The following is a 13,958-nucleotide window of genomic DNA, read 5'->3' on the forward strand; positions in this document are numbered from 1 at the left end:
CTATCTCCTGGAAAACATTTCATTTAACACCCACTCACCAAAAAATAAAAACAATAATTTTACAGCTACCCCATAGTTGTTCAGTTATCCTTTTAAAGAATATAACAAATAAGATATTCTCAAACTGGGCAAGTTCCAAGGGGCTTGATCTTGGCTGGGTCTGTCAGTATGGAGTCTAAATTTGCTTGACTAAATTAACAATACTTTGTGCTGTGTAAGGTTTCTGTTACCATTCTCTCTGTACCACTCCAATTCCATCTTAAATAGAAATAACCTATCCTTTCTGAACTAGACAAACAAAAGAAAGATCTTATTATACCTCCACCCTCCCCACCCACATACAGACACATACACACATGAGTATAGAAGTCTATTTTTTGATTCAGAATTGATTTGGGGCGTGTGAATTAACAGGAGTTTTTTGCTGTTGGCCTTTGGGGGTGTGCTGGAGTCTGCCGATTGAAAATGACTAAGAAGGATTTGTCTCAATCTAAAAAAGAACCAACTTATCATAGGGCTAGGCACTGTAGGAAAGAAACCAGGTGAGTCAGTACACCCAGGCCTGGACTGGGTTTCCCTGTTCCGCAGGACTGACTGCCTGACTACACCTGAGCCTAAGTAAATTAAGTATGCTTGGAAGCCACGTATGGTCAACAAGTGCTTACTAAACAGTCGGCTCCCAGGCCCCTGCCTTCTCTACCTATGCTTGCTCCTAACTGCTTCCACTAAATAGGGGGTCGTTTGGCAATTTACCCAATACTGAAATATTTAATAGTTGTTCTGAAGAACCCAGCACAGTTCTTATATGTCTCCCTTCATATTCACAGAAGCCATGTAGATCATGAACTACCTATTATCATAATCACAATCAGCATCAAATATTTTTTATTCCTACTTTTCACGGTTATGATTAGATGTTTTACCCAAGGTTACACAGGAAACAGTTGGAGAAGGTTCAAAGACATCATTCAAACATACAGTCCCATTTTCAAACAACCTACTTAGATTATTTTTAAACTAAAAAAGAACTTCAAGTTCTACTGACAGTCACTTCATAAACATATCACTTAGTAACATTTTTTCAATCTCTATAAAACGACCCTGAATAAAACAACGAAAAGATCTTCTAAACTGCGTATTTACTTTTTTCTAATTTTCTATGATATATTCAGAAAATAAAAACATACTAAAAAGAACTTCCCCCTAAAACTTCCACCAGTACCACAGACTATCTTCTTTCTACTTAGCTACAAAATAAAACCAGATTCCCAAGAGCACACTGCTGAAAACAGCATTCAAATGATATTTAACGCACTGCCCTAAGAAAGTCAGTTTTATTGCCCTTGACTTGTAAACTATGTTGGCACAATTTCTATACAACACTAAGATGCCGGGCCTCATAATCCCATAACGTGTGCAGAATTAAAATCTAGAGCTGAAAAAAAAATCTAAAGAAAAAATACACTGGAATTATAACTGTGTAAAGTACATACACACATAAGTACAGGATACATGGAAAAACTATTCTTGTGTTCAAATGACAAGATTATTTCTATAACACTGTCTTTACTCTTATTTTGCCATTCCTGTTAAAATGAATTTTAAATATCTCACAATTTATGAAGATGTAAGTATGATCATATGAAGCAAAACTCAACTGCAACCCCAAGGGGCTAGTGACTAGCCAGGAACAACCTTATCATTTAGCTGCCCACTTGACCATCTAAAAGTATTTCCTATGTGATTTCCTCCAAAGTCCATATCCAGTTATGCTATAATTAGAAAACCCACTGAACTTTGAATGTGATTTAAAATACTTTTTTACAACACTGCACAGGCTACTCTTAAATCTTCATTGCCATTCCCTTATTCCTTGTTTTTTCCCCAATTTCTTATATTTCTTGTTATTCTTTCAAGAAAAATTTATAACCTTCACTATATTCAAGGCAAGTCCTACAATGATATATAAGGTATTATTGCTGCCATCAAGGAATTAAAAGAATTTATAGATTGTAAAACCAATGGTATATGGGAACTGTAAGACAATTTCACCCTATTGGTTCAAATCATTTTATGCATAGTAAGAAACACCACCATATTTCAAAGCAAAGAACTGTTCCTATAATAAATGAATTCAGCAAAGTTTCAGAATACAAAGTTAATGCACACAAATCAGTAATTCTGCTATACACCAACAGTGACCAAGCTGAGAATCAAATCAAGAACTCAACTCCTTTTACAGTAGCTGCAGAAAAATACAATAAAATACTTGGGATTCCTAACCCAGGAGGTGAAAGACCTCTACAAAGAAAACTACAAACACTGCTGAAAGAAATCACAGATGACACAAACAAATGGAAACACATCCCATGCTCATGGATGGGTAGAACCAATATTGTGAAAATGACCATATTGCCAAAAGCAATCTACAAATTCAATGCAATTCCCATCAAAATAGCACCATCATTCGTCACAGAACTAGAAAAAACAATCCTAAAACATATGTGGAACCAAAAAAGAGCCCACATAGCCAAAGCAAGACTAAGCAAAAAAAAAATAACAAATCTGGAGGAATCACATTATCTGACTTCAAACTATATATAAGGCCAGTCACCAAAACAGCATGGTACTGGTATAAAAACAGGCACACAGATCAATAGAACAGAAAAGAGAACCCAGAAATAAACCCAAATCCTCACAGCCAACTGATCTTTGACAAAGCAAACAAAAACAAAATGGGAAAGGACACCCTATTCAACAAATGGTGCTGGGATAATTGGCATGCCACATGCAGAAGAATGAAACTGGACCCCCATCTCTCACCTTACACAAAAATCAACTCAAGACGAACCAAAGCCTTAAATCTAAGACCGGAAACCATAAAAATTCTAGAAGATAACATTGGAAAACCTTTCTAGGCACTGGCTTAGGCAAAGACTTCATGACCAAGAACCCAAAAGCAAATGTGCAGGCCGGCTGCAGAGGCTCATGCCTGTAATCACAGCACTTTGGGAGGCTGACATGGACGGATCACTTGAGGTCAGGAGATTGAGACCAGCCTGGCTAACATGGCGAAACCCCATCTCTACCGAAAATACAAAAATTAGGTGGGTGTGGTGGTGCACACCTGTAGTCCTAGCTACTCGGGAGGCTGAGGCACGAGAATTGCTTGAACCCAGGAGGCAAAAGTTGCAGTGAGCCAAGATGGCACCACTGCACTCCAGCCTGGGCAACAGAGCAAGACCTTGTCTCAAAAAAAAAAAAAAAAAAAAAAAGCAAATCCAACAAAAACAAAGATAAATAGTAAGACTTAATTAAACTAAAAAATCTTCTGCCTAGCAAAAGAAATAATCAGCAGAGTAAACAGACAACCCAAAGAGTGAGAAAAAAAATCTTAGCAATTTATACATCCAACAAAGGATTAATATCCAGAATCTACAAGGAACTCAAACAAATTAGCAAGAAAAAAAACAATTCCATTAAAAAGTGGGCTAAGGACATGAATAGACAATTCTCAAAAGATATAAAAATGGCCAACAAACATGAAAAAATGCTCAACATCACTAATGATTACGGAAATGTAAATCAAAACTGTAATGCAGTACTACCTTATTCCTGCAATAATGGCCATAATCAAAATTCAAAATACAATAGATGTTGGCATGGATGGGGTGAAAAGGGAACACCTCTGCACTGCTGGTGGGAATGCAAACTAGTACAACAACTATGGAACGCAGTGTGGAGATTCCTTAAAGAACTAGAAGTAGAACTACTGTTTGATCCAGAGATCCCCCTACTGGATCTCTACCCAGACAAAACGAAGTCATTATACGAAAAAGATACTCACACACGCATGTTTATAGCAGCACAATTCACAACTGCAAAAACATGGAACCAGACCAAATGCCCACCAATCAACAAGTGGATAAATAAATTGTGGTGAACCATGGAATATTACTCAGCCATAAAAAGTAACAAAATAATGCCATTCACAGCAACCTAGATGGAATTGGAGACCATTATTCTAAGTGAAGTAATTCAGGAATGGAAAAGCAAACATCACATGTTCTCACTCATAAGTGGGAGCTAAACTATGAGGATGCAAAGGCATAAGAATAATACAATGGACTTTGGGGACTTGAGGAAAGGGCGGGAGTGGGGTGAGGAATAAAAGACTACACATTGGGTAGAGGGTACACTCGTCGAGTGATAGGTGCATCAAAATCTCAGAAATCACCAGTAAAGAACTTATTCATGTAACCAAGAACCACCTGTTCCCCAAAAACCTACAGAAATAATAATAATAATAAAAGACTGCTTCTATAAATGAGCATAAACAAAAGAAATCTGGGCAGAAATCTTACTGTTCTACAACCCATATGCCTGAACCCAAGATGTTCTAGACAGGGGAGTGTCAGAGTTTGAGAGCATTAGCTCCCAGGCACATCCAAAGGCATAATCACCACTTCAAAGAGGCATTTTGGGAAAATACCAGGCAAACCTGTGTGTGTGTGTGTGTGTGTGTGTGTGTACATGTGCATGCAGCAGGTGAGACGTACAACGCTCCTCAAACCATTTTCCAACTGTGACACTCCCACAGGAACAGGCCATGGATTGACCCCGGTAGGTCCAAAGAAGCAGAGAGCAGATTCAAAAGAATATTGATGCCCAGATTTGTTACAATAAAGTCTTCCTTTTCTTTTATGGATTAGAAAGGTAAACAGATTGACACAGAGATTCTTCTAACTTCAACTCACCAGAAATTAACAAAAAAGCAACTAAAAAACTAGTGCTGTGGCCCATACAAAATGGGCTCCCAGCCATGAAAGACAAATATCAAAGCGGCAAAACTGTCTGGGGAAGGATGAGACACTAAAGTAAAGGTAACTATGACCCAATGGCAAAGGGAATCCTTTGGCAGGAAGAATAACGGGAAGCGACAAACAAAATATGATTTAAGTACAATATTTTTTGTAGCTAAGTTGTGAAATATAGCTACAAATATTTGTGATGCTTCACAAATGAGAGCTCTGCTTTAAATGCTATAAAACGAATAATTCATAAGACAATAAAGTAATAATTGGTCTCTATGAAATCTGAATATGCAAATTACGGGCAAACTGGCTGGAGACTGGTCTACTCCCCACCTTAAAATTACTTTCTCCAAAGGGTGAATGAAGTGCCTGACCAGAACCATAAAATTATAATACAGTTGCCCTCTACTGACTTCCTCTATCAAAACTGCATTCCTGAACTCTAGATGAAGTAAATACAGCATGATAGAGATTGTGAAGATATATTTATTACCCCCACTTTTAACTGTTTCCCCATGAGAATAACCATACAGAATGAAATGTGTAGGGTGATGCCATTTGCCAAGACTTATCACATATATCATGGTATATGTAGGTGGCCTGAGACTTCTTTACTAACCCAATAACTGAAATTCAAGGCTTTGCCACTGGTTTTGTTGACATTATATTCTAGTCTATATTTTCCCCAACATTTTTATTAAAATCTAGGGAAAAAATGATTACGGTTTTTTGGTAAACAGTACAGGACTCTTTCCATGTTAGCTGAATAAGATTTCCCATCTACCTTTTCTGTTTCAGACTAATGACAGTCAAAAGAAATACAATGGAAAAGTTTTAGGAAGCAATGAAATGCACAAATAAGATAAAGAAGAAACTGTGCAGGTCTATAAGTAATGTAACCTCTTATTCTCTTATATTAGTATCAAGACTTTGGTTCTGACTGGCCTGTCAGAGTCTCACCTTTAAAATTAGATACTTTCTTTCCTTGAATTCTGGGTATTTGGTAAAATAATAAAGAAAGAAAAAGAAATAAAATAAAAGTAAACACTTTTCATAACACTGCGTGTTTGGTAAAATGAAGTATTTGTAACTTAAGACAAATATTCAGCTTAAAATTCAGTGAAAATGAAAATAAAGAGACGCTCCAGTATGGGCGATTAAATTAATGGCCATATAATTTGAAGGGAGGAAACCACAGAAGACACAGCCCTAGACAAAGGGGACCCAAGAGATCAGCATAAAATCTCAGCAGTCAATAATTAAATGGATTAGAGAGAAAGTGACTATTTGCATTTCTAACACTTCTATCTCAAAATTGGTATTTTTTAAATGGCCCTTGTTTATTCAAAAAACATGTACTTAAGAGGAGGAAATCCCAAAATATTTCAATTTGGGAGGAAAGTTTTCTAATTTCTGTTACTTACACCAATAATTATTTCATTTTATGACTAATGTATTTTCTGTCCTTTGCTGACCAGCTGAACTTTGCTCAAATAAACACAAGTTTCATTGAAGGTTAAGCTGTGGATTTCAAGCACACTGCTTTACAATGCTAAGGGCATTATTTGGCAGGAGACACTAATCTTCCTCATGAGAGGTTCTGGTTCAAACTTTAAAACTAAATAAACAATGGTGACTTCTGCAAATAAAACTTCAGGTGCTAACAGTATCCTGGTGAAGTTGAATGTCAGGATTCCACAAGAAGCGGGTCTTCAATAGAGCTTCCAATGAGCAATAGACCCCGACAAAGCAAAAATTTAATTCATGGACACTATTTCATTCAGCCCTGTTTATAACAGAATAATATTTATTAGATTTGCAGTACTTAACACATGTTTTATTTTATTAAGCATACCTATACTTAGGACTTCAATTTTCTAGCACTAAAAACCATTTTACATTTAAATCCAACATTTTATTTACTCTACTAACATTAACTATGTAGTTTTCTTTTTATCTAGGCTCAGTAATATCAGCAAAGTGAATCAGAAGTGGTCACTCCCAGACAAGTTTTAAGTAACAGTAAAGTTATCTAACTACACTAAATTTTAAAATGCCCCCTCAGATGAAAATCAAAGAAGAGTATGCTAAATAAATGCTGTACTTAATCAGATTAAATAACATCTAGCATGTTTAGTTTGGATAATCTATGCTTTCCTTCATTTCCATTAAAAATGAGAAGTTCCTCAGGTACCTTTTTCTTCTTAGTAAATACAGATTAAAAAGATCACATTACATTATGGTTTATAAGAATATGAATAGTAAAAACAACAAATTACACATGGTTCCATAATAAAACCTATACCAAGAAGAAAGCAATAAATGGATCAATACATTTCACAACTAGGAACCCAGAGGTTTTTTGAAATAAGGTATAAATTAAAACAACAGAATGAGCAGATCCCAAGTATATACCTATTCTCCCAATCTGCCAAGAAACTCTCTCAACTGAGTTAAAGATGTTTAAAAGTCAGGAAAACGATCACCACCTTATAAAAGCAGAACTGCCAAGTTCATAATTCTAAATACCTTTCTATAATACCACTAATATGCCCACATGAACTTTCCCCCACTCCAAAACACCCAGCAGAGGCGGAGGAACAAGCACACACCCCACCTCCACAGTCTAAAGTTACCAAAAGTCCTCCTCACCAATGGGAAAACTAACACTTCCAACTCACTTACAAAATAACTCATTTCCATTCCAGATAAAAGCATATACACACATTAATCAACTTAATTTTCCAAATCCCCAATTTTAACTTATCTGTTACCTTAAGATTACGGTCCCAATAAATGAGAAAAAAAAACCAAACCAGCTACAACCCCACAAAGTAGCCAATTTTTCCTAATAACTCTGGGTTAATATCAACAATGGCAGTAATATTGTTAAACATCAAGAACCTGAAGGCATTTTACAAATAGTTATTTGGTATATCCAATAACCAAAATATCTTTGCAAATTTGAGAACAAAGATAACAGTTTATCTGTTAGGCTTCAAAGCAGAGAAAATGTGAAGGACTTGCCCAAAGTGATTCAGCAAATTGTAGCAAAAATGAAAATCAAATTCCAATTTCCTACCCAGGCACAGGATCTAACCTACAAGCCATTTTGAATACTGCAACTGAAACAATACATTTTTGGACGTTGAATTTAATGTAAATAATAGACTGACTATGTTCAAATATCCTTTCCATAGAACTCTTAACTAAGATTATTTATTATTCTTAAAGTATTCCCTACCATTTAAAATGGCTTAAAAAGCAGATACAATAAAACCAATAAAAGCAAACAATAGAAATAAGTAAAAAGAAGTTATGACTAAAAGTGTGTGTGTGTGTGTGCGCGCGCGTGTAAACAGAAAGAAAATTAAAAGAAAGATCTGTTAGGAGATTCAGTTTGGTTTCATGTTTCACATTATCAGTAATGACAAAGTACCAGGTCCTAGGGCTGTTGCTTCCAATCTTTTCTGCCTCATAATACACACAGAAAATTATATTTGTAAAGTCACTGGAATAAACAGAAGAGACCAGCCCTCCCTCCATCCTCTTCTCCACTCCCCTGCTCAGCTAAGGGGATCCGTTCTCATGTTCTAATGTAATCCATTTAGACCACACCAGTAGGCTGTGTCACATAGGCTGGGAAGTTCTGCCTTTGAGACAGCGAAGAGTTCCTGGCCCTCATTCTGAAAAATATTTCACCTTTTTGCTCCTTCATAAAAGGGGCACTGCACATTATGGTAGACGATTACTTCAAAAACAGCCATAAAGCACTTCATATAATGTACACATCAGTGTAAGCTGAGGGCACATTTCTGCAGAGGGCTAACACAAAGCAGGAAAACTCCAAATTTAGAGGAATAATCGGACTAACTATCGTTCATGCTGTTCACCACAAACAGTCTTTCTCTCAAACAGGCTTTTGATAAAAACTGGGAAGCAAGCAGTTCAAAATCACATGTTTCAGAGAGGCCTTGAGTTCCTATACTTCAAACATTAACTGAACAGATGGTAGGTATCCATACTTGTGTGAAAACTGAGCGGCCCAACCACACGTCAGACTGGGCAAATGCCATCCCACCAGGCCAAGGTAGAGAACTGGGAAGGTCACAAGGCAGGTCATTTTATTGCTACATCAGGTGTGCCTCTTTATTTGTAACTACCTTTGAAAAAATGAAAAAAAAAAAAAAAAAGTCTTGTTTGGCTTTGTGGAAAAATTTATAAACACTTAGGAGCCAAAGTACATTCCATTTGCCTGCCCTGGCAGGAACAGAAGTCATAGAGGGTTTTCAGTTCTCCAACACACCCGGCCTGAGGCTCCAGTCCTCTCAAGCCTCCTATTCACAACATCTTTGGCGGCCAAGTTGATCGATCTATTCTCCATACCCAGGGAGAAGTTGGCAATAAATGCCAGGCATGACATCCAATTATCTGATAAAGTAAGAAAAATCTCCAACTCTTTCCACCAACTCCTGCAAGAGGTTCCTCCATCACCTCTCAAAGGACAAAGGTCTGACCCCACGAATGGCAAACCTAGTTGGTAAAGTAAATATGAAATAAATCAACCACAGAAATAGAAATGCTTGTGCTTTTTACATGATTTTTCTCTACAGTGTGATCCAACTATGGTGGTTGAAATTATATCTATTAGAAGCCTGGAACAAATAATCACATTTATGACTGTAACTGAAACTTCCACTCTTACCCTGAGGGCCTGGTTTACAAGCTCATGCAGGGTCCCAGATGGGTGTGCTGTAAGTTGATACTGTCACAGGCAATGTGCAGCTACTACATAAGATACACGTATTCTTTTTTGAAAGAATATTTGATAAGGAAAAGCTCTGATTTCTCATTCATCCATAAAAATCAGCTAGCTTATAGCAAACTACGAAACAAGTCAGCAGTCATCCCCAAATTCTCTATAGAGAGTAGGGTTTAAAATGAACTTTCCATAGGCAGACTTGGTGACCGTGTCCCCATTATGCCTGCTTCCCACATTACAACGCTCACCACACATGATGGTTGGTATTCATTTAATGTCTGCCTTCCCCACCAGACTGTAAACACCACAAAGGCAGGAACCCTCTGCCATATTTAACTACTACATCCTTAGTACATTGTACAATGTTGGATGTGGAAGAAACACTTAACATTTGTTGAATGAACTACCCAAAAAAATTAAACAAGATCAAATACTACTTTCTGCTTTCCTTCTTTACATGTCCTCACCTTTCCCAGGCTATGTGAAGCTCAACTCTACTGTGTCACCAACAGGGCCATGACTCAGTCCTTTCTCATTAAAGATCACAGAGATCCAGGAAAAACTGAAAGAGTAGGAATTAGGAGGTGTACAATGAGGCCTGGGCTTAGTCAAATACTTGCAGTTACAAGTAATAGAAATCTGCTCAGGTGAATTTAGGAACAAATGGGCATATCCAATAAGAGAGAGGGGTATCTTTTGAGCTCAAATAGGCAGAACAGAGCCAGGATTCTCAGGGGATTAGGAGGATGAGGAAAATCTTGTGCATCACTTGCTTGGCCTTTCTCTTCATCAGGAGCCAGATGTTCTTCCTTCCCTGGTTCACCCTGCGTTTTCTGCAGATCAGCTTTTTTACTCTTTCTCCATGCACACAAACACCTCACAGCTCTTAGGTTTATATGTTCCCAGTAAAAAGGCCCTGCCCAGGCTGAGACTAGCATTTCTGCCTCCAAATTCTAAATTCCTGGGAAAATCAGATTGGCCCAGGGACAAATAGCCTTAACCAGGCAAGCTTGGTTTTTCCTGGCTCCCTTCTACGGAGGAGGAGCTTCTCAGAAAAGACTGGATAGGAAGACACCCCCATAGCAGTGCTTGTGTTTTTGACCACGATGTCTCTGCTCTTCTTTCTTTTGTCTGCAACTCCCCCAAGATCACTCAGCTTCATCACACTGCCTTTCAAGTTGGTTTCCTGTCATCAAACTTGGCCTTCACTATTTATTCTTTCTCATGCAATGCCTTCCCACTTCCTTCCTTTCATTAAACTTCAAATTCTTCTCAAAGTTATAATGCATTTACTCTCTTACCTGGATCACGACCAACACTGTATTTAAAAGGTATTTTACGCTGGGTGCGGTGGCTCACGCCTGTAATCCCAGCACTTTGGGAGGCTGAGGCAGGCAGATCACGAGGTCAGGAGATAGAGACCATCCTGGCCAACATGGTGAAACCCCGGCTCTACCAAAAATACAAAAATTAGCTGGACATTGTGGCGTATGCCTGTAATCCTAGCTACTCAGGAGACTGAGGCAGGAGAATCACTTGAACCGGGGCGTCAGAGGTTGCAGTGAGCCAGGAATGAGCCACTGCACTCTAGCCTGGTGACAGAGAGAGACTCCGTCTCAGGAAGAAAAAAAAAAAAAAAAGGTATTTTAATGGGCAAAATTAACAAATAAGTCATTTTAATAAATGCACAGAATATTTTCATTTTCTTCTGTACTTGGAATGCTACTTATTACTTAGTAGAATAAACACAAAATATGGTAATATTTGCTTTGTGGTATTTATTTTATAGCCTCTGAATATACTGTGCATTTTCACCTATTCTGAAATCAGTATCACATAACCATTATTTACAAATAATACTGAGTAACCTCTTAACAAAACACCTTTCAATAGGAAGGACTACAAAACAATTCCTTGGAAACTCAAATCTATTTCATGTTTCAACCAAAATGTAGCTTATTTCCTTATGCAATACGATTCTGCCTCTCTCAAGTTAAACAAATCTTAAATTTTTGCCCAGGTCAATTACTATGTCATCTGAATGCATAAGATTCCTAGAAACACCAAAGCCAATTTCTAACCAATTGTGATGAAGATAAGTTTCTTTTTCACCTTTACACAGCAATAATCTTTTCAATCCATTCAAAAGATTACTGAAATCATCTTGACCATATACATCTTGTTTGTCTGCAAATCCCTGGCATCTAGATTTGTGGCCTGTATACAGTAGATGCACAGTAAATATTTGATTGACTAACATGTATGCTTACATCCATATATTTACCAATCAACACTATATATGTGTGGCTTTACATGTGTTCATATAAACATGTACATAGATCATCAACATGTTTGCTATAATGTCACAAGACAATGTTTTCAAACCTTAAAGTATATTCAAATTATCTAGGGTTTGGGTTTGTTTGGTTTTTTTTGGAGACAGGGAGAGAGAGAGGAGGCATCTTGCTATATTGTCCAGGCTGGTCTTGAACTCCCTGACCTCAAAAAATCCTCCTGCCTTGGCTTCCCAAAACACTGGGATTACGGACACGATCTAACCCGCCCAGCCTATCTAGGGACTTTGTTAAATGCAGATTTTAATTGAGTAACTCTGGGATAGAACCCAAGACTGCATTTCTAATAAGTTCTCAGGTGATGCTGATGCTACTGGCCCACAGACCATACTTTGAATAGCAAAGTAATCCCTTCTTAACTCATTTAGTAGAACACCAAAGGCAAAGTATACAAATAATCACAAGGTCCTCTCTCTCAAAGTTCATGTTCAGTCATAAGGAAACTGGATGATAATCCTCTCAGGGAAACTCATCTTTATTATCAGACCAAATCCTTCAATAAGTATTTACTGAGCACCTATGCCAGGTGTAAGAGCTATAGTGAACTTTAGTCATTCTTGCATATAGCTTAATAAATGATGAAAATGCAACTAAAAGCTTCTCTGTATCTCACTGATATCCAAATAAAGACAGCATTACAGGATGACACCAAAATGTGTATATATTTGTATAGGGGGAAGGGAATGAGTTAGCAATTGCTTAGGATCTTGTGCCTTCATGAGGTTCCTATTAATGCTTATCTCAAGAAGATTTCTTGCTTGCCATCCCCAAATCCCCATCATTGTGCCCAGGTCAGCCTCTCCTATTTGCAGAGTCATGCGAGCTATCGATCTCTGAGGCCAACTTCAACTTGCTGGATTACAGCCCTCCCTTATCTCTTACAGTTAGATACTGTGGCAGGTTTGATGAAGAAGCAAGACCAGAAAAAAGACTGATTATATCATTTAAAAAACAGGAAAAAAGGCTAGGCGCGGTGGCTCATGCCTGTAATCCCAGCACTTTGGGAGGCCGAGGCGGGTGGATTACCTGAGGTTAGGAGTTCGAGACCAGCCTGGCCAACATGGTGAAACCCCATCTCTACTAAAAATACAAAAATTAGCTGGGTGTGGTGGCATGTGCCAGTAGTCTCAGCTACCTGGGAGAGAATCATTTGAACCCGGGAGGCGGAGGTTGCAGTCAGCCGAGATCTCACTACCGCACTCCAGCCTAGGCAACAGAGGGAGACTGCATCTCAAAAACAAACAAACAAACAAAAAACAAGAAAAAAACCCTACAGAATTCTCTACTTTTCCATTTATCTAAACCCTCATCACTGCTATGGCTTAAAAAGAAAGTTCAGCTTGATCCCGTAACGTACAACAATATCTTCTAGAAGCAAAACAGGTAAAGGAAGGATATAGTATTCAGAATGACAAGAAGTTTTTTCTTCCCAAAAAAAGGGTTGAATACTTTGTTCAGCTTGGTTGTTATCATCTATTTACTACAAAATTCTAAAGACACGTAAAGCCTCAAAGATAATTTGAAAATCATTTAAAATTATTATATCATTAATAGTCATTTGTTTATAACAAGCAAAATTGTTGTTTGAGTTATTACAGTATTCTTTTGCCAGAAGCAGAATTTTAAGCAAATCTACAATTTAGCATGAATTTATTTCAGAATGTGCTTCTGAAACTGGGATACTTATATCAAGAGATGAGGTGTACACTGCAGCAAGCCAGAAGGTATAGCAGTCCAAACAACAAACCTGGGGGATTTTTCTACAATGTCAATTTTAATTAAGGTTTGAAGGGAGGGAAGTAAGGGAAATGTTTAATACAAGTAATATTAAATTTAAATAATTATTTTACACTAAAATAAACATGGGATAGGATGCCCAAACTTCATTAATTTTAAAGATAAAAGACTAGATTGAAAAGAAAATTCCTATTTTGGGGGGCCAGCTCTTCTTCAGCTGTGGGGGAACTTCTGCCAGTGGAATAATCTACAAATCACACATATCTTTTCTTTTAAAAGTGTACTTGGAAG

At 37.5% G+C, this 13,958-nt stretch overlaps 1 protein-coding gene across 1 annotated transcript in view; it reads right to left on the reverse strand.

Moving 5' to 3' along the window:
* WDFY2 (WD repeat and FYVE domain containing 2) overlaps window positions 1-13,958 on the reverse strand; it is a 176,797-nt gene that overhangs the window by 89,119 nt on the left and 73,720 nt on the right. The window lies entirely within an intron of this gene.

The sequence above is a fragment of the Colobus angolensis genome, unplaced genomic scaffold (genome assembly GCF_000951035.1).
Source record: "Colobus angolensis palliatus isolate OR3802 unplaced genomic scaffold, Cang.pa_1.0 Scaffold101, whole genome shotgun sequence".
Lineage (NCBI taxonomy): Eukaryota > Metazoa > Chordata > Mammalia > Primates > Cercopithecidae > Colobus > Colobus angolensis.